The sequence below is a fragment of the Narcine bancroftii genome, chromosome 5, assembly GCF_036971445.1.
Source record: "Narcine bancroftii isolate sNarBan1 chromosome 5, sNarBan1.hap1, whole genome shotgun sequence".
Taxonomy (NCBI): Eukaryota; Metazoa; Chordata; class Chondrichthyes; order Torpediniformes; family Narcinidae; genus Narcine; species Narcine bancroftii.
The window spans coordinates 178,345,192-178,369,230 of NC_091473.1; the positions used below are offsets into that span (position 1 = coordinate 178,345,192).

The 24,039-nt window shown below is 44.5% G+C and overlaps 1 long non-coding RNA gene across 2 annotated transcripts in view; it reads right to left on the bottom strand.

Annotated features, from left to right (window-relative positions):
• Positions 1-20,462, bottom strand: part of LOC138762863 (uncharacterized) — a 58,182-nt gene extending 37,720 nt beyond the window's left edge. Inside the window, exons 1-3 of one of the 2 annotated variants that reach the window (XR_011357217.1) lie at positions 20,326-20,462; positions 6,331-6,464; positions 6,069-6,169 (exon numbers count right to left, since the gene is read on the bottom strand). This is a non-coding gene — a long non-coding RNA (uncharacterized lncRNA). Of the gene's footprint in view, positions 1-6,068; positions 6,173-6,330; positions 6,465-20,325 lie in introns of both variants that reach the window. The other variant, XR_011357216.1, reaches the window with a different exon arrangement.
• Between the last annotated feature and the right edge of the window lie 3,577 nt (positions 20,463-24,039).

The following is a 24,039-nucleotide window of genomic DNA, read 5'->3' on the forward strand; positions in this document are numbered from 1 at the left end:
TCCTTCGACCAGGCAGCCTTCCAAAGTTTGCCAGCTTATCCCTCTGGAACGGATTTCTGTCTCTCTCCTCTCTGTTTCACACCCTCCCTCTCTGAGAGCAAAACTCTTCTCCTCTGCCTGCAAAAATCACATGCTCTCCCAGGCAAGCAGCTGTTGATACTTTGTTGCCTCCTGCAAAAAGCATTCTGCAAAAGTCCTGCAAATATTCTGTGTTTTAAAATGTGTGTGTGCAAACTGCTCTAACAATTCCTCCCAAACCACCTATAAATATTGTGTCACAGCATGTAAAGGCACACAAAGTCTGGAACAAGCTTGAATATGGGATTGGAGTCGGGATTCAAGAGGGTTCTGAGGGCACCAAGGGTTCCCGAAGGCCTCGGGCACTGAAGGGCCTTGGGCACTGAAGGCTTCCTGATCATGTTGGAGGTTTGGATCTGGAGCCCGGGTTGCCGATGGATTGAACAGGAGTCTATGCAGCTGCAGAGGCCACGGGAGCACTGGAGGCAAATCCATGGACACTCAATGACTCTAATGGGAGTCTCTTGTGCTTCTCTTTCTCCTCTTGTTCAGAGCGCCAGACAATGCTTATGGTGACTCTTTGTTTGCCTCACTGCAGACAAGCTTAAGTATATAAATGGTATCTGTTAAGGAAAAGGGGAAATGCAGCGAGACTTGGGTGTTGCTGTGCATCAGTCGTTGAAAGTGGGCATGCGGGTGCAGCAGGCGGTGAAGAGGGCGAATGGTATGTTGGTGTTCATAGCGAGAGGATTTGAGTACAGGAGTAGGGAGATCCTGCTGCAGCTGTACAGGGCCTTGGTGAGACCACACCTGGAGTACTGAGTGCAGTTTTGGTCGCCTTCTCTGAGGAAGGACATCCTCGCCATGGAGGGGGTGCAGAGAAGGTTTACTAGACTGATACCAGGGATGGAAGGACTCGCATATGAAGAAAGGTTGGATAGACTAGGCTTGTATTCTCTGGAATTTAGAAGATTGAGGGGGGATCTTATAGAAACAAATACAATTCCTAAGGATTTAGACAGACTAGACCCAGGTAGGTTGTTTCCAATGCTGGGAAAAACCAGAACTGGGGTCACAGTTTAAGGATAAGGGGGAATTTTTTAGGACTGAGATGAGGAAAAAATTCTTCTCTTAGAGAGTGGTGGATCTGTGGAATTCTTTGCCACAGTAGTTGAGGCCAGTTCCTTGTCAATATTTAAGAGGAGGTTAGATTTGGCCCATGTGGCTAAGGGGATCAAGGGGTATGGGGAGAAGACAGAAACCGGGTACTGATCAGCCATGATCATATTGAATGGTGGTGTAGGCTCGAAGGGCCAAATGGCCTACTCCTGCACCTATGTTTCTATATCATGGATACATTTATAGTGTATTATGTGAAAATAAAAGGAACTTGAACCTTGAGCAATGTGCAAAACCACACAGAGCAGGTAAAGGTTGAGCCTTGGCTACAACTGCAGTGAGGCTGTGACTCTACTCGTTGAGTGGACTAACACACTGCCCACAATGTGTTGTAATTTAACAGAAAGAAAGAGCGGAGAAGAATAAATCTGAGGACCACATTGTTACAGATGTATAATTATATTCAGCAATAGCCCCACTGGAGACCAGCTATCCATAAACCTGGGATTACATTTCAGCTGCAACACAGACAATAGTGTGCTTTATTGTCTATTGATTCCATTCTGTGACTCTCTCAGAGAAATCCATATTCCACATAGAAAACAGCTATTTACCAGAATTATTAACGTTTCTCGCTATTGGCTGTGTTAGGTTGGAAACATATAGCAAAGTAAGAAAGAAAATCATCCCTTATTCAGTTGTTTTTAATCACTCTGCTTCATGGGCTTTCTTAAGAAGCACTTTTCCAACATTATCGGTGATCAAATCACCAGGCAATTGATGGGATAATGGGGAGTATTGATGAAACCTCAAATCTGTTCCATTTTGATGGCAAGATCCAGCTTGAATTACGTTAAAACTGAGAAAGGAAGCTGTGCTCACAAGGAGGTATACGAGGTGGAAGAAAGTTTTAATTAAAACTAGTGATTTCATTGTACAAGTAATAAAGTGAAACAAATTTGTATCCTTGTTCAAAAATTTCTGGAAGAATTCAGTACGTTGAGGAGTATTTGTCGAGGTGAAAAGCTGTGCAAGTTAACCTTTCAGGATAAAACCATCTGTATGGAGCAGTCAGAGTGAGTGGTGGGACAGAGGATGGAAGGTGAGAGGTAGAAGCAGATGGGGAGGGGAGGATGGGCAGGTGGAAACGTGAAAGGGGAGAGGGCAGTGAGTGGGAAAGGAAGAGAAGATTAGGTGGACAGGTTAGTACTGTGGATGAAGAACATTAAAACCATAAGATCACAGAGTAAGACATGAGCAGAAATAGTCTATTCAGCTCATAGAGTCTCTGCTGCGCAGCGTGACTCAGGTATGCGGGTGGAGAGACAGCAGTGCAACTCAGGCAGGGAAAGAGATACCAGTATGAATCGGGCGGGTGATGGGGGGAGAGACGCCAGCGCGACTCAGGTGGGCGAGGGGAGGGGGGAGGTCGTATTATACACAGGGGTAATATTTTTCCCCTCAAAAATGGGGGAAATCGCATTTTACACAAAATGCATTATACACTAATATTTATGGTAAATCATTAGCTGGTCCATTGTCCCATTCAGCCATTGTCCTTTCTCCCCATAATTTTTTTTTTGTCCCCATAACCTTTATCGCCCTAGTTAATCAAAAGCCTATCAGTTTCTTCCTTAACCAAACCCAATGACTTGGCCTCCACAACCGCTTATGACAACAAATTCCACACATTTAACACCCTCTGACTGAAGAAATTCCTCCCCATCTCTGTTCTAAGCGGATACCCTTCAATCCTGAAGTTGTGGCCTCTTGCCCTAGACTCTCCCACCATGGGAAACAACCTTTCCACATCTATTCTGTCCGTGTCTTTCAATATTGGGGGCTGTAGATGACCTGAAATGTAATAATTCAATGGAATCACAAAAGAGACTGCAGCTGTAGGACCTGATGAAGAATTTTGGCCTGAAACTTTGACCATTCTCTTTTTCTCCACTGACGGTGCTCAACCTGTTGTGTTACCCCAGCAGGGTGTGTTTAGATAAATCAATGTTTGTACCATCCTGCTTCCCCAGTCAGAATGAGATGATGTTCTTCTAATTTGCTTTTGGCCTTTCAATAACTAAGGAGCAGACAGCAGCCAGACAGGTTGGTATAAAATGACACAAAACTGGATGCTCGAGGTGACCATTACAGACAGTGAAAGTGCTCCACAAAATGCTCCAAGCATCCCGCCCCTCCCTCGTATAGCTATTTCAACATAGAACATAGAACATTACAGCACAGTACAGACCCTTCAGCCATGATGTTGTGCCAATCTATTTGGACCTACTCAGCAATCTAACTCTTCCCTACCTCACACCCATAACTCTCTCTATTTCTTGAATCCACGTGCCTCTCTAAGAATTTCTTAAATGTCCCTATGGTACCAGCCTCTAACATCACCCCTAGCAATACATTCCAGTCCCCCACTACTCTCTGAGTAAAAAAATTACACCAATGTCTCCCCTAAACTTTCCTTCCCTCACTTTGTACAGATGTCCTCTGATATTTGCTACTTTCACCCTGGGAAAGAGGTGTGGCTGTCCATCCTATCTATGCCTCTTGTAATCTTGTCGACCTCAAATGAAGTCACCTCTCAACCTTCATCGCTCCAAAGAGAAAAGCCCTAGCTCTGCTAAACTTGCCTCATAAGGCACGTTCTCCAGTTCAGGCAACATCCCAGTAAGTCTCCTCTGCTCCTTCTCCAAAGCTTCCACATCCTTCCTGTAATGAGGCGACCGGAACTGAATAGGCTGGCAATCTTTCCTCTTCCTTTTCAAATGAGGTTGGGTTTATTTTTATTCTCTATTTCACCATCTGCAGTTTCTCTTGTTTTATCATCGTGTTCTCTGAGGGAAGGTTGACGTTCCCACAGTTGCTCCCTGAAGCTGCAGTGTATTTAGGTGCTGATGAAAGCAGTTCGTTAACAACCATGTTAACATCAACTTCTCTGGTTTTCAGTCCGCCCCTCCTCATCTCCCACTCTTTTCCTTTCCTCCAGTCCCTTGCCCTCTTTGCAGAGAGCTATCCCCTCCGCTAATATTTCTCAACTTTTTTCTCCCCTGCCCCTCCCCCTCACCGTTTTTGCTTATACTTTGCGGAAGGACTCGGGCCCAAACATTAGGCCTGGAACTTTATATTTGCGGCATAAAGAACGCTGCGCGGCCTGCTCAGTTTCTCCACCATTTTTGTGTAAACTGCAATCACAGTGTCTGCAGACTTTCTTGTTTAACAACCATGTTATTGCAAGACACTTTGCAAAGATTACCCAGTGATCAGTGATATTTTAAAAACAAGAGCTGCCTCGTGGACCTAAAAAAAGCACAAAAAAATATAAATTCTGGAAATTTGAAATAAATGCAGAAATGCCACAACCACTCAACAAGTCAGGCAGCATCTGTGGAAGGAGGAACAGCATTGATGTTTCAGGTCAATGGTCTTTAAACACGGCAGCACCGCTGGAGCTTCTGTCACTGCAGTGCTGCCGTTGGTGCAGCCGGGGGAGCGGGGAGCGGAGACACAGCGTGGCTCTGAAGGGTTCAACAGCCCAGCCCTAATGCTATTAGTTCTATACAGGTTTTGAAGGGCCTCAGGGAGGTCTGCCCCCAAGATGGCAGCACCTGTGCTCGGCAGTGGCCATGAGGGGTTGGAGAGTCTGGGGGAAGCAGTGGACTGATTACAGGGCACCAGAAACAGGGAGAAGCCCCCCCCCCAACATTGAGAAGAAGAAGTAGAGGAGACGACCCTACAGGACTGTCCCCACTGCATGGAATACTGCACATCAAATCAGACCTCATCTTAACATGCCTAACAGTATTCTGTGGCCAGTGAACTGCTTTGGAAGGGTTGCACTAACCTCTACACCAACCATCCCTCCTTCTCCCACAATCTTTGATACCTATCAATCTCTGACTTAAATGCATTCAACGACCTGGCCTCCACAGCTGCCAATAGTGGCAAATTCCAGAAGTTCACCCCTCTCTGGATTAAGAAATTCCTCCGCACCTCTGTTTTAAATAGATAGCGGAAATGACGATTCATGCTTTCGCTGCTCTGATAAGATCATAACCCCTCATAGGCCCATATGTTCCACTTTTCGAGTTCCGTTTCAATTTCAGATCACTGGTACTGTCGTGGCATTTTGGTGACCACTACCTAACCCTAACACTTGCCCCAAAATTGCAAAAAATATTCTCCTTTCTCTAAAATTTCAGATTCCCAGCAGTTTACTTCTTACCAAAATAATCCATTGATACGAAGTTATTGAGTATAATTGCTGGTTGTTGCTTCAGAAACTCCATAGTTCTGATTCTGGGAAATCATGTTCAACAGTGAATGAATTGTCTTCAATTCTAACATAATTATCTTCCCTCATCACGATTCCATTAAATCAATGGCTATTCCATGTGGTCACAATGATTTCTCTCTGATACTTTGGTCCACGAGACTAGCCCCTTGTCGAATACCCTAGAAACTGGCGTTGTCGGTTCCAGGCCAGACACAGGTGCCTAGGTCAGAACTTTTGCCTTGCACTCTTCAGTCAACATTGCTGCTTTTTAATGCACACGACTTGAATAATTAAACTATATTCATGATTACCTTGTAGGAAGGCAGCTAATGTTTTGGCAATCTAACGCAGATCACCCATTCTGCGACAAGATTAGAATACAATTATAGATTAATTAACAGTTGGTGGGCTTTGGAGAGCAATTTTCTGCTGATTATGTTAGCCAGATTAAAGCCGAAGCCATAAATGAAATAACTCATCTGGAATTAAAATGATGAAACCATTGTATTAAAAAGCAAAATGCTGTTTATCAAATCTAGTGAGGGTAAAATGGAGAGGAATTAAAATTATGATAGGTCCCTTAACACTTGTTAGGGAGAGAGGAGGTAGGTGATACTCAGGCATCTGGACAGAGTGGCCTGACCTTTGATCCTCGGGAACATGGCTTCCAGTTTGGCGGATGCAGCTTCCTAGAAGGTTGACGCAGTGGTCCTCCTGCTTCATCCCCGTGATCAGATACGAGATCTGCTGGAACAAGCGGTCACAAGAAAATAGGAGCAGGAGACCCCACGCACTCCCCTCCATTCAATATGATTGTCTCAACTATGCTGGCCTCAACTCTTCTTTTGTACCAATCCCCCAGAGCCCTCAATTCTTTGATCTTTTAAATATTTATCTAAACCCACCTTAAGTATATGGGATGATCTGGCCTCCGCTTAGGTGACAGAGAATTCCAGAGATTCAGCACCTTCTGAGAGAAGACATTTCTAAGCGGATCAGTTTCAAATGACCATTCTCCTTATCTTTGTCTGTGTCTCTCCTGCTGGTGGAAACATCTCTGTCAAGCCCTTCTATGTATGATTAGTTCTCGTTCTTCTGAAATCAGAATGGCCCAAACCCAATGTCCCAAGATGCATTACAGCAGAGGATGGTGGGTGGGGGGGGGGAGTCAAAGATCCATTTCATTGTCACTAAATAATATATGAGACTTCAACTTTTGTCTGCCATAAGGTAAACAAAGAGTTATCATGAGTATTGCCTGGCACCACTAACAAAAGGCGAAAGAGAAACAAAAGGAGATTCACCTCCAGCTATCCTGCAGCTGCACAGGTTCCAGTTCAGACTATCAGCAATCTGGGCTCCAGATCCAAACCTCCGCAATCCGGGCTCCAGATCCAAACCTCCACAATCTGAGCACCAGATCCAAACCTCTGCAATCTGAGCACCAGATCCAAACCTCTGCAATCCGGGCTCCAGATCCAAACCTCCGCAATCCGGGCTCCAGATCCAAACCTCCGCAATCAGAGCACCAGATCCAAACCTCCACAATCCAGGCTCCAGATCCAAACCTCCGCAATCCGGGCTCCAGATCCAAACCTCCACAATCCAGGCTCCAGATCCAAACCTCCACAATCCGAGCACCAGATCCAAACCTCCGCAATCCAAGCACCAGATCCAAACCTCCGCAATCCGGGCTCCAGATCCAAACCTCCGCAATCCAGGCTCCAGATCCAAACCTCCGGAATCCGGGCTCCAGATCCAAACCTCCACATTCCAGTCGAAAAATGAGGTGTTGTTCCTTCCTCCTCCTCTCCTCTCAGCCTTCTGTAGGGACCGCTCTCTCCATGACTCCCTTGTGCCTTCTTCCTCCCCACCCATAGGTCCCCCACCCCCCTGGCACCTTCCACTGTGGTCATAGGAGTTGTAATACCTGCACCCATACCTCCTCCCTCACCACAGTCCGAGGTCCCAAACAGACCTTTCAGGTGAAGCAACACTTCACCTGTACCTCCAAAGAACTCGTTTACCACATCTTCTGTGGCCTTCTCTACATTGGAGAGACCAGTCACAGATTAGGAGATCGTTTTGCCCAGCACCTCCTCTCTGTCCGTAACAAAAGCGACCTCCACGAAGCCAACGATTTCGATTCTGAGTCCCACTCTCAAGCTCACGTGTCTGTCCATGGCCTTTCACACTACCCCACCCTGACCACCCGCAGATTGGAGGAACACCACCTCATTTTTCATCTGGGCATCCTCCAACCCCAGGGCATGAACATTGAGTTCACTGCATTCCACTAATCAGCTTGCCTTTTGCCCCCTCCCCACATTAAACTAGTTATTCCAGTTCCCTCTTTCTTTCTCTCTCCACCTAACCTAGACTCCTCCCCCCCTTCCTGCAGTCCTCCCCCTCTACCTATCATCTCCCACCCTCACCCTCCTCCCTTCCCCCTTTTGTTTGGACATCTCTCGTGTTCCCCCACACCTTGATGAAGGGCTCAAGCCTGAAACATTGTATAAAGGCACTGCTTGACCTGCTGAGTTTCTCCAGCATTTGTTTGTTTTTCCATAATATCCCCCCAGCAGGAACAACGCTGGGTCCTACAGATGCTCCACTCCTGTAATTCTTTTCAAAATGTCCCCTAATTCTACCCAGAAGTGGTTCACCTTGGTGAGCATAGCCACATTGAATCCACAAAATTTCTTGTCTCTATGCCACATCTAAAACACAGTTCAGGGATTTCAGGTTTAATCTTATACAATTTTTGGGGTGTAAGGTATAACTGGTGCAAGAAATTCTATGGCACCAGCCTGTATCTGGCATTAATAACCACCTTCGTGATGTCCTGACAGAAGTCAGACCAGCATCACTCAGGAATTGCTGTCCCTAGATCTGACTCCCATCTTTGCCTCACTTTATGGAGACCGGTTTCGGGCTCTCGCTTTGGAACAGGAGATACATAGCCGAGATGAATTTACCTGTGATTTCCCTCCATGACATTACACAATGGCAGGGCCATAAATGGAATTAATTTGTCCCTCAAAAAGGATCTTAATTGAAGGTAGCAGAAGAAGGTCTTATTTGCAAAATCAAATTTGTTTTTAAATTGTTCGAATGACACGAGCTACCCCTTCTCATAACAGTCCTTGATACACCTGATCCCTTTCTGGAACTAGGTGTCCAGAATCTTGTTACCCATAGTCATAGGGGTTCATTTGTTCTGGGTTAGAAGATATCTCTACTTTTAACCCAATAATCTGGTTTATTTTTTGCCACGTTTGGATTATATGCTTAGTATTGGGTTGTCTGTTTTTTTGCATTATTTCTACTGCTATCTTCTCCCCTACCGTGTGTAGACCAATTTGTGCCCAGTGGGGTAAACCATCCCTGTCAAAAAATAAGGTGATAAACCCCACCTGGGCCACCCAATAATATTTTTTAAAGTCCGGGAACCTCATTCCTCCCAGGCTATGGTCCAGGGTCAATTTTTCCATGGAGAGACTAGCTACTTTATTCTTCCACAGGAATTGTCTGACACGTCTGTTAAGTGTCTTGAAAAAACTCTGGGGCAAAGATGAATTTTGTGAGCCCTCTTCAAGCAACAATCCTAATAGATCACCTCAATTTGGGGGGGGGGGGTAGGTGGGGAGGGAGACCTCAGTGACCCTCTTTGCCACTCTTATAGACCTGTGGATTGACCTCCGATCCAGTGGTCTACAGCAACCATACCACACTGATGCAGACATCCAGGATGCTCTCAGTAGAGTTCTGTAGAAATTTGACAGGATGGTGGCTGGTAGCCTTGCTTGTCTCAGTCTTCTAAGGAAGACTTAGAAGTGACAAGTGAGGAGATGTGTGTCTTGGATAAGTCACTACTTAAGTGGGCTCCAAGGAACTTGGTGTTCTCTGCTCTCTCCACTACTGAGTTATTAATGTGTGGTGGAGGGTGATTGTTCCTGGGAAGTCCACGATCATCTCTTTTATCTTGTCCACGTTGAGACTCAGGTTGCTATTCTCACATTTCACATGATTTTCCACCTCTTTACTGTAGTGTGACTCATCCTTCCTGTTAATCATCCTATTATATTGGCAGCGTCCTGTGTTTGAACCCACTGCTGTCTGTGCTTTCTTCCAATGAACATGTGGGTTTTCTCCAGGTGCTCCAAAGACTCATGGGGTTAGTAGGTTAATTGGTCACGTGGGTGGCACAGGCTTGTGGGACGGAGTGCTCCAATTCTAAATTAACAATTGAAAGACATACCTTATGGGTAGAAAGTTTCTAAAGTTATGAAGCTGGACTGTTTGTTATTTGTAGGGAGTTTACTATGTATTGCATTGTAAAAGTGCTGATTGGACTTTGGGTCCCTGTTAGATTGATGTGGCCAATTTTCTAGCAAGCTACTGAATCTTGGATAATGTGACACCTTTGTTACTGCTCACTATCTGGCACAAAGAAAAAAATCCAGCACCATAACTCTCTGGTCCTGGGTTAATAAAAGCCAATGATTGTGAATTTTTAAAAATGTTTTATTCTTCAATAAACTTTAAAATTAGCCAATGCCAGACAGCAATAGTGGTGTAAAAACCACCCACCTGAAGTTAGACCGTGAGATATTGGAGCCCATTTAGAGAGCATCGAGTCTGTCCCGCCATTCAACCATTTTCTCCACTCAGCCCCACTGCCCGGCCTTCTCCCTACCTTTGATGCCCTGGCTAATCAAGAACCTATCAATCTCCGCTGCCTTAAACATACCCTTGGCCTCCATAATTGCAACAAACTCCACAGATTTAACATCCTCTGGCTAAAGAAATTCTTCTGCAATCCTGTGCTAAGTGGACATCCTTCAATCCTGAAAGTTGTGCCCTCTTGTTCAAGACTCTGCATCATGGGAAACAACCTTTTTACATCTACTCTGTCCATGCATTTCAACATTCGAAATGCTCTCCCCTCATTCTCCTAAACTCCAGGCCAAGCAAGAGTCACCACACAATGAGGCTTGTGTGATGATACTGCGTGCAATTGTTGCTTTATACTGAACATGTTAAGGCAGTGTCTGCACTTCAAAACGGTTTCATTAGTCATAAAGTGCCTTGAGATACAAATATACAAGTTCTTTTTTTGTATCCCCAAGCGAGTAAAGCCCTGTTCATTATTCCTTAGGCAGAAACCGTCACTTAACTTTTCAATAAAATGTCCAAGTCTGTGAATGGTTCTGTTGTGTACAAATCAATAGTAGATTTAAGCAAGGTCCTTACTGAGCATTTTTAACTGCCATGCCTGTCAATAATATTCAATTATTGGAGTGAATATTTCTATTGCTGGATTCCTCTGTACACATTCTTTGGTCCTGAATTGGTATGAGCTTGTTAACATCATCAACGTCCGTGAGAATTTTAAGGAGGAATATTTTTACGTCTTGCAGATTGTGGGGATTGACTCTTTCAAAGGGTGGTCCTTAACACTCTCTGAAAACTGCGGTTGTTTAAGTCTGGTCATTTCTGTAACATGTTCAGGTTGTGTCGATGGCTATTCCAGTCACGCAAAGGCTCAGCTGCTTGGTAGATTAGCTGGCTGGTGTGAATTGAGCCAAATGTAGTGGGTGGAGGGTAGAATTAAAATCTTGGCAGTATGAGGAGCATAAAATAAACAGTGTAAGATTAGCATAAATGGGGGCACAGTTTGGAAGAGGTGGGGGACCTGTTTCTGTGTCATATGGTTCATCTAGCAGATTTGCGATGGGCAGAACTGCCTCTTGTGCTGAACGACGCAGTGATAAACTTCAAATGTCCATCACTTTATCCTTGCTCTTGAAGCTGGGGAGATCACAGAGCTCGTGTGGATGACTTTTATTTTCAACTCTAGCTTCCAGCCCCTCGACCAAGCCTTTATGTTATATCCTTGCGTTTGGACATTTCTCTATTCATCAGTTTTACTCAGCCAGTAATTCCAAAGTTCAGATTTATTGTCAGAATACATAAAGAACATGACATCACATACAATCCTGAGATTCTGTTTCAACACTGGTAACTGTAAACTGTACCAATCGGGAATTGCAAACAAACTGATTTGGCAAATGCAAATGTATAAATTTATAGCAACAAAAAACAAGCACACGAGTTCTCAAATGAGTCTCTCAGTGAGTCTGTTGATCAAGAGTCTGATAGCTGAGGGGAAGCAACTATTCCTGAACCAGGAGGCATGAGTCTAGTGGCAGCAGTGAGAAGAGAGCATGTCCTGGGTGGTGTGGATCCTTGATCATTCCTGTGGCTCTCTGATTCCACTTACAGTAGATATGCTCAATAGTGGGGAGAATGTTTCCTGTGATGTATCCTTCTTTCCCCAGAGGACTGTGAATCTGTGGAATTCGCTGCCCATTGAAGCAGTGGAGGCGGCCTCAGTAAATATATTTAAGACACAGTTGGATAGATTTCCACACAGTAGGGGAATTAAGGGATACGGGAAAAAGGCAGGCAGGTAGAGATGAGCCGATCATCAGATCAGCCACGATCTTATTGAATGGTGGAGCAGGCTCGATGGGTCAGATGGTCCACTCCTGCTCCTATTTCTTCTGTTCTTTTGCAGTAGTTTTTCACTCAGGCCATGATGTAGCTGGTCAGCGCACTTTGTAGAAGTTTGCCAAGGTTTCCAGTGACATACCGAACCTCCGCAAACTCCTAAGGAAGTAGAGGCGCTAATGTGCTTTCTTCACAATAACATTTGTACCAGTAATTCTCAACCATTTTATTTCCACTCATATACCACTCAAAGTATTCCCTTTGGCATAGGTGCCCTGTGATTAGTAAGGGATTGCTTAAGGTGGGATGTGAGTGGAAAGAAAAAGTTTGAAAATTACTGTTTTAATCGTTCCTAATTGACACACTATCTCCACGGTTTCATAACTCCAAAGGAAATGGGCCAATGACAACTTTTCTCAAGCAAAATATTTCAGTGACAATTGGGTCGAGAGCAGTGATTCTCAACCTTCCCTTCCCACCCACAGACCACCTTAAGCAATTCCTTACTAATCACAGAGCACCAATGGCATAGGGAATACTTAAAGTGGTATGTGATGTGACAGGTGGCCGACCAGTCCGGATTGCCCCGCCAGCACTCTTCCCAAACCACATCCCTGGTTGAAAGCCTGTGGCCACCAAAAGTCGGCAATATAGTTACGAAAACAGGCAATTCATTAGGAGTGAGGTGCGTAGATTGCTGGATGAGGGCATCATCGAACCCAGTTAAGTCCCTGGAGAGCCCAGGTGGTGGTTGTCAAGAACAGGGAAAAGCTACGGATGGTGGTCGACTATAGCCAGACCATTAACCGCTTCGCACTTCTGGATGCGTACCCCCTGCCACGCATCACGGATGTGGTGAACCAGATCGGCTAATACTGCACATTCTCCACCAATGACCTACGTTCGGCCTACCACCACCTCCCGATCCGCTGTGAGGACTGACCATTCACGGCCTTCGAAGCGAATGGGCGGCTGTATCAATTTCTCAGGGTACCATTCGGGGTCACGAATGGTGTCGCAGTCTTCCAGCAGGAAATGGATTGGATGGTGGACCAGAACGGGCTAACCGCTACCTTCCCGTATCTGGACAATGTCACCATTTGCGGCCACGACACACAGGACCACGACACCAACCTAGACAAATTTCTTCAAACTGCCGGTCGGCTGAACCTGACCTACAATCTTGACAAGTGTGTCTTCCGGACCACACGACTCACGATTCTAGGTTGCGTGGTGGAGAACTGGGTAGTGATGCCAGACCCTGACTGCATGCGTCCCCTAATGGACTTACACCCCCCCCCCCCCCCCCCCCCCCATACCCAGAAAGTGCTCAAACGCTGCCTGGGCTTTTTCTCATATTACGCCCAATGGATTCCACACTACGCCGACAAGGCGCATCCTCTTATCAAGACCACCCCCTTTCCCCTCTCGACCGAAGCCAGAGTGGCTTTCGATCAAATCAAATTTGACATCGCCGCTGCAACGCTGCACGCGATCGATGAGTCTGTCCCATTTCAAGTCGAGAGCGATGCATCCGACTTTGCCCTGGCAGCCACCTTGAACCAGGCCGGTTGGCTTTTAGCCTTCTTCTCCAGAATCCTCCAGGGTTCAGAGAGTAGACACTCCTCGGTTGAGAAGGAGGCCCAGGCCATAGTTGAAACGGTGCGTCGTTGGAGACATTACCTCGCTGGGAGGCGCTTTACACTGTTGACTGATCAACGCGCGGTCTCCTTCATGTTCAGCAACACCCAGCGTGGTAAGATAAAAAACGACAAAAATCGCCAGATGGAGAATCGAACTCTCCACCTTTAACTATGACATCCTGTACTAGCCTGGTAAGCTCAACGACCCGCCTGACGCGCTCTCCAGGGGGACGTGCGCCAGCATACAGATGGACAGACTACAGAAACTCCATGAGGCGCTCTGCCATCCAGGGGTCACTAGGTTTGCCCACTTTGTGAAGGCGCGCAACTACGCTACACAGTCGAGGAGAATCGCTCCATGACCCGAGCCTGTTCGGTGTGCGCTGAATGCAAGCCCCACTTCTTCCGTCCGGGAAACTCCCACGTTATCAAAGCTACCCGCCCCTTCGAGTGTCTTAGCGTAGACTTTAAGGGGCCCCTACTGTCGACCAACCGTAATAACTACATCCTTACGGCCATCGACGAGAATTCCCGCTTCCCTTTCGCAGTGCCCTGCCCAGACACCACTGCCACCTCAGTGATACAGGCCCTTGACAGTATTTTCGCCATCTTCGGCTACCTCAATTCCATCCACAGTGATAGGGGATCCTCATTCATGAGCGCAGAGCTGCAACAGTACCTTCTGGAGTGTGGTATCGCGTCAAGCAGGACCACGAGCTATAACCCACGCGGTAACGGCCAGGTCGAGAGGGAGAATGCCACCATATGGAGAGTGGTTACACTGGCTCTCCGGTCTAAAGGTCTCCCCACCTCTCACTGGCAGGAGGTTCTCACTAGTGCCTTACACTCCATCCGCTCCCTCCTATGTACCACAACAAATGCCACACCCCACGAAAGGATGTTCCTTTTCCCGAGGAAATCCGAATCAGGAACCACTGTACCGGCATGGCTCACCGTCCCTGGCCCTGTCCTTTTGCGACGCCACGTCCGGCACTCAAAGAACGACCCCTTGGTCGACCAAATGACTCTACTCCACGCGAACCCGCATTAAGCCTACGTTGAGTTCCCAGACGGGCGGGAGGACACTGTTTCGGTGCGGGATCTAGCTCAGGACGCGGTAGGCCCAGCAACCCCCCCCCCCAACCCAACCTTCCCCAACTCTTTATTCCCCAGGCCCCATGCCGGAACAGAAGGACCAACAGCACCCCAACGACCCGGGCCACCCTGCCAACAACACGGCTGGGGAATAGAGCGAAGGAGCGGTCGCACCCGACGAGCCCGCTGGCGACACCACTCCAACAACCCTAATCCCGGCACCACGGCGGTCACACCGGATGGTCATACCCCCTGACTGCTACAGTCCTTAACCTACCCCTTCCTTTCATTCTCTCCCTCTTCAGCCCTTTCACCCCAGGGTCAGTTCTCCAAGAAGGGGTGAATGTGATAGTACAGACCTATCACCAATGTATATAGTTACAGTATCTAGAGTATGTAATGACTGTGCTTACAGCGATTGGCTGAGAGCTTAGCCACACCTACTGTCTGGGCCTTAAAGGGTTGTGTCCCTAGCCAGGTCGGATCATTCCGGACTGGTCAGCCACCTGTGAAGAGCTCCTGTCTTTTGCTAATAAAAGCCTTGGTTTGGATCTACAATTCTTTGGTTCTTTCGACGAGCTCTACATGTGAGTGGAAAGAAAAAGGTTGAGAACCACTGATTTATATGATAGGTCCAGGACAGGTCATCTGAGATAGTGACACCCAGGAAGTTAAAGTTGCTCACCTTCTCTACTGCTGACCTTTTTTTTTTTTTATATAAACTTTATTTAAAATTTTATGACATGAATAAAATAAAAATTACATTTAAAGAAAAAATAAAAAATAAGATAATAAAAATTAGAATACTACATCATTAAACTACACAAATTAACCCCCCAATAATTATAACACAACATTAATTATCTAATTTAAAATTAATCCAACCCTCCACCCAAAATAAAGAGTGAAGAATTAATTAACAATGTTGTAAATAAAATAGAAAAAACCCCACTTACAAAAAAAGGATAAAACTTAACAACAACAAAAATTACTAACAACAAAAAAAATATCAATACTAAAATAATACCCTTAAACATATATTTAAATCAAACATAATTCATGTATTTAACAAATGAAATCCACTTTAAAACTAAATTCAAATATTAAAATCATATATCAACCACATATCTGTTATACAAAAAATCATAATTAATAATACAGAATTTCCATTAATACCAAGTTTCCTTTATAATTCATCGAGAGATCAAAAACATCCCTTAGAAAAACAATCAGATAAACTTTTTATTCCCTTCCCCTCCCCTTATATAAAAAAAAGTTCAAACTCTTATAAAATTCTCCATATTCTTCATTTATAACATCTTCAAAATTCTCTATCAAAATTAACTTAATTTTATTAAACTCTTCTCCCTCAATGTATTTGTACTTAATTTTCTTCTTCTTCTTATCACCTTTCCCCTCATCTTCCTCTTCATCTAATTCAACATCCTCAATTTTTGACTTATTATCTTCTGTGACATCATCCTCTTAAAAAAGAAAAAAGAGAAAAAAAAGGAGAGAAAAAAAACCTCCTAATTCCCTCTCAATTACAATCAAAACAAAAAGAGTTAAAAAAAATATTTATTTAAAAAAAATAAAAAAAAACCTTCACTTTTTAAACCCAAAAATTAAAAAGAAAAAAAACAGGTCGGAGGTCACAACTACCTCCTCCTGTTTAAACCGCCCAAAGCGGTAACTCCCCCAAAATATTGGGTGTGAGATAACTCACAGGTAGCTGATGACTTCTGGAAACTAGTGCCCACCCAGTTCCCTCTCCCAACTCCCATTTCATTAAACTATCATCATTATTTTAAACTATTTAAACTCTTTTCAAAAAAAAAGATAAAAGATTTTTTTATTTTTTTTAAAAATCAACATTACCACTTTGATCACCATTGCTTCCATTTCTTTTAAAAATCTGGATACCACCTTACATCTCTACTCTCTTTGGAGACCTTGAAGGACTACATCGTTCCTGAAACTGCATGATTGGTAGAGACTGAGCAAAGTCCATAACCTCTTTAGGATTGTCAAAGAATTTTGGCTAATTTCCATCCTAAAAAATCTTCAGTACCGCAGAATACCTGAATGTTGCCCTATGTCTTTTTTTCCACAACCGTTCTTTCACAGAATTAAATTCGCGTCGTAATAGCATAGTATTAAATCTCCATCTTGAAGCTTTTTGAACATCTTGTGAACTCAAATATTCTAATAATAATAATGAATGATCCGAAACCAATCTAGCCTTATACTCCACAGATGTAACCTTATCCTGCAAATGTGCTGATATTAAAAAATAATCAATTCTAGAAAAAGAATTATGTCGCGAGGAATAAAAAGAAAAATCTTTCTCTGTAGGATTAACTCTTCGCCAAGTATCAATTAAATTCAAATCTGCCATCATATTAATCACTTGGATTGCCATCTTAGACTTCTTAAATACTCTTGAGTATTTATCCAATAAAGGCTCCAACACCACATTCAAATCTCCCCCAACATCACATTAGAGTTCGATTGTCCAAGTAATAAAGACATATCCACAACAAAAGCTGTATCCTCAACATTAGGAGCATAAACATCAAGCAAAGTCCATGCCTCATTAAAGATTGTACAATTTAATTTTAATAATCTTCCACCATTTTTCTCTTCACTCTGTTACTAAAATGGTAGATTCTTATGTACCAAAATTGCCACACCTTTTGCCTTAGAATTAAACGAAGAATAAAAAACGTGCCCAACACATTCACGTTTGAGTTTCAAATGTTCCTTATATATTAAATGAGTTTCCTTTGCCATTGCGACCACCGTTTCTTCCATTTCTTCCAGAAATCAAATTCCCTTCTTGCAGCTCTGCCCTCTTTGGAGACCGTGGAGGACTACGTCGTTCCTGGAAATGCGTAATTGGTAAAGACTGAGCAAAATCCATAGCTTCTTTAGGATTATTAAAGAACTTTGGTTGATATCCATCCTGAAAAATCTTCAGTACCGCAGGGTATCTAAATGTTGCCTTATATCCTTTTTTCCACAATAATTCTTTCACAGAATTAAATTCACGTCGTTGAAACATAATTTCCTGACTCAAATCCGGATAGAAGAAAACACGATTACTCTGAACCATCAAAGGAGATTTGTTTGGCTGTGCATTTCTAGTAGCCATACGTAAAATAGTCTCTCTATCACAGTAATTTAAACAGCGAACCAGAATAGGTCTTGGATTCTGTCCTGAAAAAGGTCTCCTTCTCAAAGCTCTATGAGCCCGTTCCAATATTAAACCTTCAGAAAACTTATCTTGTCCCAACACTTGTGGAATCCATTCAGTGAAAAATTTTCTTGGATCTGGCCCTTCTATGCCTTCTGGCAAGCCGACAATTTTCACATTATTCCGTCTGGATTGGTTCTCCAAATAATCAACCTTTTTTGCTAAATTTTTATTCTGAATCGGTAACGTTTCAATTGTTTTATTCACATCTTGCAATTGATCTTGTACATCAGATAATCCTTGATCACACATCTCAAGTCTTTCAATAGTTTCAACTTTAAAAGCTCCATAATCAGCCATCTGTTGAGTATTGACATCCACCAATGCATTAATCTTTGAAGTAAGATTATTCATAGAATCACCTAAATGCATCATTGAAGAAAATATCTTATGTTCAAGACTCTTGAAAAGTTTATCAACATCAGTAGATCCAGACATGGTGGGATTCTGCTGTTCTTGTGGAATCAGAGGACCTTCTATCCCTTCTTTTAATTTAGTAGCTTTTCTTGCAGTTTGACTCCGTGTAAGAGCCCCTGCCCAAGACCCCCCAGAAGTGTCAGGAGGCTGATGATCAGGGTTATCTTTGATCCAAACCTCCTTTAAAAGCTTTGTTACGTCAGTATCTGGAAGAGCTGTTATAACTGGTTGTATAGCAGTCAAATAACAACTCTTTAACTCTCCAACTGGTGGCGCCCCAGCTAATTCAGTAGTCAAAGTCTCAGTAGACGTTGTTTGAAATACTGGCATCTGGCCAGCCCTTTGTTCTAAAGGCAGCTGAAAACGACCTTCAGAAAGACTTACGGAATCAGAACGGAGCTCCAAGGCCGAATTCTTCGCTTGTTTTCCTGGATCCATTTCACGCTGAGTCGTGGCTTTTTGTAAACAAGCAGGCTCAGATAATTTCGGAAAATATAATTTTTTAACAATCTGTTGATGTTTCCTTTTACTTTTTTTTTAAACAAATGTACCATTAGGTATTAATTCAACATCTCATACTATTTATAAACTTTTTAAAAAAGTTTTAACGGGCACTTAAAGACAAAACAATAAGTTAGAGTCAGGAGAGGACTGGAAGGCACGTCTGTTCCTTACGCCATCTTGCCACGCCCCCCTCTACTGCTGATCTTTAGGAAAAGTTTACCTTTCCAAAAGTTTACAATCAGTTCCTTGGTCTTGTTGACATTGAATGAGAGGTTGTTGCTTGTACACGATTCAGCCAAGTTTTCAATCTCCCTTATGTATGCTGATTCATTGCCTCATTTTATGTATCCCAGTGGTTCTCAACCTTTCTCTTTCCACTCATATACCACTTTAAGAAATCCCTATGCGGAGGAGATGTTTTTGCTGATCCAAACCAATTGGGGTCTCGAGGTGAGGAAATCCAGGATCCAATTGAACAGTGAGGTATTGAAGCCCAGGTTTTGGAGGTGACTGATTAGTTTTGTGGGGATGAGGGTGTTGAATGCTGAACTAGTCAATAAAGGCATCCTGATGTATGCATCTATGCTGTCCAGATGATCCAGGCAAATTGGAATGGATCCATGTCATCATTCAGACAGGAGCTGATACACTTCTACTCCAACCTCTCAAAACGCTTCAGCACTGTGAATAATTGGGCAGAGTTTTCCTCAGACCGACCTGATTAAAATCATCGACTATGATTGGTAGTGCGTTAGGGTGGTCTGTCTCTTGTTTTCAAACAACATCATACAGTTCTGTAAGTGTCTGTTTGTAATTGGCATCAGGAGGAACATAAACTCCGGTAAGAATCACTGATGAGAACTCTCGATGCAGGTAGAAGGGTTTGCGATTAATGGAAATTTGCTCTAAATCAGTGGAGAAGGAGTGTGACATTACCGCAAAGTTTGTGAACCAGCTTGTATTAACTAAAAAACACATACCACCCCCCTCTCTTTTTCAGATTTTGAGATTCAATCCTATTTGTGAATGGTGAAACCCTCTGGTTGGTTCGTAGTGTCTGTTGAGTTCTCTGTTAGCCAGGTCTTGTGGCAGCAAACAACTGAAATATGTCTCACCTGTCTCGGATAAGGTCATCATTTTTTTTCCCATTGGGTTGTTCTCCTGCATTTTGGAATTCCAAGCATTGTCCAACAACCTCCCTGCGTTCTCATTGCATCTCAGTTCTAACTTGTTTTGTCAGGACCCCAGACTAGGGGCTTCCTGTGTTCTCACTGCCTGCTTTCTTGCTCTACAAGCCTGTGTTGGAATCCACTTCCTTCTGCAGCCAACAAAAAACCTTGAGTTACCTGTCCTCCTCCATTTTAAACATCTAAAGTGGGTTTTAATCTCTCTGCCATTGGTAACCATGCCTTCTACCAGCAAAGCCCTAAACTCTGGACTTCCCTTCCAGAATCTTTTCCTCTCTGTACCTGCTTCCTTCTTTAAGATGCTCCTTAACACCCAACTGTTTGACAGACCTTGTGCATGATGGGTCTCCAATCTGTCATAAATATGAGGTCCAATCTCAAATAGATTGTGGCTCCACTTGTGAAAAGGTCCTTGGGACCTGCTGCTACATTAAAAACATGATGTAACAAATGTTACTGGTGTCATAATCGGCACTCAGACCAAACTCATCATCATCTATTGAGTGGTTTGACATCCTTCTCTTGTCTGAAAATGCACTTCATTGACGGTAGGGAGGACAACCAATTAGATTGAACTGAGCCCCGAGCGTTCTGGTTAACATAACGCTATTACAGCGCCAGCAACCCAGGTTCCGATCCCCTGTAGTCTCTAAGGAGTTTGTACTTTCTCTCTGCGTCTGTATGGGTTTCCTCCGGGGGCTCCCGGTTTCCTCCCACCCTTCAAATCGTATGGGAGTTGCAGGTTAATTGAGTGGCACGGGCTTGTAGGCCAAAAGGGCCTGTAGCCATGTTCTATGTTTTAATTTAAATTGAAAAGATTTAACTATGCAGTCGTCAGCCTACATACAGTACAGCAGGTAGTGTCAGAATCAAAACAAAAATGCAGGGGATGTTGTTAAAATACAACAGAAGTGTGCGGTATTGTGATAAAGAGAATGTACTATTGAACACGGCAAGGCACCATCTACCATTGGGAGGTCCTTTCAAGAGTCTGATAACAGCAGGAAGGAAAAGTCCTGGAAACTGGCAATATGGGATTTCAGCTCCTATATTTCTACCTGACAAGAGGATGGTGGGAGGAAAAAAACAGTGGCGCTGCCAGACCTGCTGAAAATGAGAGCACTGCCTTTGGCGCGGATCAGGGAGCATGGGGAGCAGAGATGCAGCACTGCTCGGCAGGGTCCAACCACCCTGCTCTAATGCCAGCAGCTCCAAACAGGCTTTAAACAGCCTGTTTAGGACCCAATGTTGTTTGGAACTAAACGCTGCAACAATGAGGCCTATGCCCACGATGGAGGCTCCTGTATTCAGTAGCAGCCACGGTGGTGGGGGGGGATATAGATCCTGAGGGAGCAGTGGACCAGCGCAGGGCATCAGAAACAGGGAGAAGGAGAAGACAACCCTACAGGACGGTGACCACAGCAGCAGATCAGCAGTTGAGGGACCCACAACCATGGGTTACTTATGGTCAGTTACTGACGAGCTGTTGGAGACCGGCTCCTGGGAACCAGGTATCAGTCTGGGATTCAAGAGGGTGCCATGGGCAAGGAGGGCGCCCGAAGAGCCTCATGTTTGGATCTGGATCTCTGGTTGCCGGAGTGAACAGGGGTCTGTGCGGCTGCAGAGGCTGCGGGAGTGCTAGAGGCAAATCCCTGGACACTCCGTGACTCCCTCTGTTTCTCTTTCTCCTATTGTTGGGGGCACTGGGCAATATTAATATCTGCCTTATAGTAGCCAAAAGTTTATAATATATTGCCTGTGTTATTACATGACAATAAAAGGAGCCTTGAACCTTCACTATGTCCGGGGTGGGCTGTGTCCTGTCACATGTCCGTTGCTTTCCCAAGGCCGTGGGAGGTACAGACAAAGATGATGGAGGGGAGAATGGTTTGTCTGATGGTCTAGGGTGCATTCATAACTCTCTACGATTTCTTGTGGTCTTGGGCAGAGCAGTCCTGACCCAAGGTGTGATGCATCCAGACAAGATACTTTCTTTGTTGCATCTATAAAAATTAGTAGGGGACACTGGAGACATTGCATATGCATTGTCCAGCCTTCCTGTCACTGATCCAGAGAGGGGAATGAAAATTGACAATATTATATGATACTATGTGTCATAAGTCAAAGGAGCAGAAATAGACAATTGGACCATCAAGTCTGCCATGCCACTTAATTATGAGCTGATCCTATGTGTCAGGTCACTCGTCGGAGTGCTACTGGTACCATGTAACCCAGTACTACCTGGTGCATGGCCAACGACTAACCTGGCCCCCACACCAGCTTTGCCTAGTGAGGAGGGTGGCTAGTCACCCTGCGGGATGAGAAAAACAAGACCCATCAAAGGGCGGACGAACCCTCTCGTGGAGTCAACGGCCAACTAGCAAACAGGTGGCGTGAAGTGCGGCCCTTGCATCAAAGCTTGGTCTGGCCATTCACTGCAACAGAACTTCCCCCAGCCGTCTTGGCCCTCACTATGCCACTGGATCTGAGAGGGGATGTCGAGAGGGTGGGTCTGTTCATGTGCAATCTCCTACTCACCTAAATCCATTCACGCACACACTGTACCTTTCTGAGGAGTGGGGTATAAAATCCACAAACTAGCATCCTATGGGATGGATAGCCAGAAGAAGATCCATTTTCCCCACTCAGCCCAACTGCTCAGTCTTCTCCCCACAACCTTTGGTGCCCTGGCTAATCACGTACTTATCAATCTCTGCTTTAAATAGCCCCAATGACTTCGCCTCTACAACTGCCTGTGGTAACAAATCCCACAGATTCACCATTCTCTGGCAAAAAGAATTCCTCCACATCTCTGATCTGAGTGGACACCCTTTAATCCTGGTGTGTCATCTTAGCCTAGGCTCTCCCACCGTATTTAGGTGATTTTGTGGGATGAACGTATCAATAATACCACTGAATAGGCCATGTTGCATTCCATTTGTCCCTCCCACCTGAGCTAGAGAGAGAATTGGGTAAATATATAGTGGAGGAAAAGGAGTAACATTTGCAATGGCCCCGTGGAATAGAAGTGCAGAGAGCAGATGCTGGAAGTCGGAAACAAAAGCTGAAAATGCTGGAAACATTCATCAGCCAGGCAGTATCTGTGGAGGCAAAAGGTGTAAATGGACGTTTTGGGTTGAGACCCTTCTTCAGGACTGAGAAGGAGCAAGAATGATTGTCCACATAGAGCCGTGCATATGGAGATGGGATGGAATCTACAAGGTGATAGGTGGAACCATGTGGGGAGAGGATGACAGGCAGATAGATCCAGCTAGGGACTTTGGACAGAATGTAGTAGGTGATAGGTGGAACCGCGTGGGGAGAGGATGCCAGGCAGATAGATCCAGCTAGGGACTTTGGACAGAATGTAGTAGGTGATAGGTGGAACCGCGTGGGGAGAGGATGATGGGGAGAGGTGAGAACTAAGGCAAATAATGGTAGATAGCTAGAGTCTGATTTTGTTCTAGATTGCAACAAATGCCATCCTTTTCAGAAGTAGAATCAAAGTCAGAATCAGATTTATTGTCACGTTGTTTTGTGGCAGCAGTATCGTGCATGACAGGTGCAAAATTGCTATAAATTACAGTTCTGTAAATACAATATTTAAATATAAATAATTAGTGTCAAAAGAGAAAAAAAAAACCATTGATTCTGTGCTCTTCAGGCTCCTTTACCTCCTTCCTCATGGTAGCAGTGAGAAAATGGTCTGACAGAAGATTTTAACCCAATCTTTGTCATTTCTCCTTCCACAAACGTCAGAGAGAGACGTAAACCCACCCTCTTCCTTGCCAAAATTAGTCTTTATCTGCTCTTTCTCTCTACAAGTAACAACCTGCACCTGCCTACCTCATGAAGAGCAGGAACACCAGCCAATGCAGGTTGGATGGACTGGGGTCACCCTTTCTACATAGGCCAGAGAACCACAGTGTGCTAATGCTGATGCCAATAGATCTAACCGCATCTGCCTGCACATGGCCTATATCCCCTCTGTTCCCT